This window comes from Epargyreus clarus, unplaced genomic scaffold, assembly GCF_041222505.1.
Source record: "Epargyreus clarus isolate Ecla_fem2 unplaced genomic scaffold, WU_Ecla_fem_2.2 ptg000016l, whole genome shotgun sequence".
NCBI classification, from domain to species: Eukaryota; Metazoa; Arthropoda; class Insecta; order Lepidoptera; family Hesperiidae; genus Epargyreus; species Epargyreus clarus.
The window spans coordinates 1,170,302-1,172,500 of NW_027332224.1; the positions used below are offsets into that span (position 1 = coordinate 1,170,302).

At 27.6% G+C, this 2,199-nt stretch overlaps 1 protein-coding gene across 2 annotated transcripts in view; it reads right to left on the reverse strand.

The window, feature by feature from the left end:
- Window positions 1–1,886: 1,886 nt before the first annotated feature.
- The window catches only part of LOC140748744 (adenosylhomocysteinase-like 1), a 52,212-nt gene continuing 51,899 nt past the window's right edge, over window positions 1,887–2,199 (reverse strand). For both annotated transcript variants that reach the window (XM_073081604.1, XM_073081605.1), the window contains exon 10: window positions 1,887–2,199. This exon is cut by the window's right edge and continues 482 nt beyond it. The gene's annotated coding sequence lies outside the window, so the exon portion shown is untranslated.

Consider the following 2,199-nt stretch of genomic DNA (forward strand, 5'->3'; position numbering starts at 1 on the left):
TGTAGGGGTTGTATATATCGTGACGTCACCTGTAAGTATTATGGAATTGTGCATCCCTGAATTTTGTAGAATTAGAAATTAATTATCACTTGCTAAACGGTGAAGGAAAACATCGCGAGGAAACCTGCATACCTGAGAGATTTATAAAAAAAATCTCAGAGGTATGTGAAGTCTACCAATACGCACTTGTCCAGCGCGGTGGACTATGGCCTAATCCTTCTCATTCTGAGAGGAGACCCGTGCCCAGCAGTGGGACAGGAATGGGTTGATGATGATTATGATGAATTTGGTAGACTCCCAGCTGTGCTGAGTCAAAATATAAAACTGTCGTCCAATTATGTCATTTTAAGATTAGATAAACTTTGAAGTTTAATTGCAATTTTAGGTATAAAATTGTTTTAATTTTAATTTGTTGTAATTAAATATACATGTTTTACACAAATGTAATCATAAAAATATAGAAATTTATTAAATTGTGACGTCACAACACGATAGTCACAAGTGACAGCATACCGCAAGAATAGGGAAGGGAACACTATAAAATTTTATAAAAATAAAATAAATCAAATCTTTTTATACAAAAATCCAATGGAATGGAGACGAAATTTTTCAAAATTTACATTCAGTAATATACAGATGACCCCATGGCATTATATCCACTATTACTCCTACATTTAAAGCTGCCATTTCGAAAAATTTTTAAAGCGGCATTCTTCTAGTTTATTTTTAAAAATTTACTTCAATAAAAATAATACTGTTTACAAGAGAATGTATGTAAATAAAAAAATGTTAATCCTTTCCAAATAGCTACTCATCCGAGAAAAGTTATACTTCTTTTGGCATTTATATAAATAACTAGCTGACCCGGCAAACTTTGTACCGCCTCAAAATCTATTTATCAAATATATTTCATATAAAATATAGCCTATGTTACTCGTGGATAATGTAGCTTTCGAATGGTGAAAGATTTTTTTTTAATCGGTCCAGTAGTTTTAGAGCCTATTCATTACAATCAAACAAAGAAACAAAGTTTTCCTTTTTTTAATATTAGTATAGAAAAGTTTTTTTTACAAAACCGAGAGATAAAAATGACACCATTAAGTTGGCTAGTAAAAATTGCAAAGGTTGGAGAAAATTTTACTTTTTGTGGTATTCGTTACCTAACGTAACGTTATATAACACATTGACACACACAAACAATCTTCTGTATTTATTTATTTTTATTAAAAGCCAAAGAAGTATAACTTTTTAAGTGTCAACATAAATACATTTTTTTAAATACGTTGTTGCAAATGACAACTCAGCTACTTCTAAAAATATAATTATAACTTTTAAGAAAAAGAAGTACATTTTAAACACAATCTTGTATATATTTTTTTTCAATCTGTCAATCCCAATGACAAATGACACTACAAAATTTGACAGCTGTCAGATAGTTGTAATCTGTTACTATAGCAATGTTTATGAGAGTAGCTATTTGAAAATGGATTCTAACAATAAATTTTTTAACAGTCACATTTTTAAAACATCAAAACAACTAAACAATACATAGGTTACTTTCGTTTTGGACCGACATTACATAAAACATTAAATAATATATAAAAAATAATTAATTTAAAAATTAAAACATATTGCACTGTTAACTTGTAAGAAGTTAATAAGAATTTAATAATATTCGAGTAGGATTTTAAAAAAATAATTTTCAAAAACAGATCTTGATGAGATGAGAATTTCATATCCTTTGAAAAAAAATAAAAAAGAACAATGTGTTTTATTACTTATAGATACAAAAAGATTCAAATCATGTATTTTTTGGGTTAAATATTGCCTCTATACCGGCTTCTTTTAATTCCTTTTCATATAATGTATTTTACAACAATACGGACCTTATACATACATATATCTCTAGAAAATAACTATTACAATATTTTTTTTACAAAATAACATAAACCGGCCCAAAACGAATACAAAATAATATTTTAATACGAAAGTACGAAGATCGCTTCCTAGAATATGAACGTAAATTATATAAAAATAATTTAATATATTTGTAACACATATTGTAACACATTACACATAAACTTTATCCTCCTATACTCCTCTGTATGAAAACAAAAAAATCTTTGCTTATTCAAGTTGAAATTTATACGTATGTAATATATTCTTTTTTAATTAATTTCATGGGTTCAGTGGGTCGTT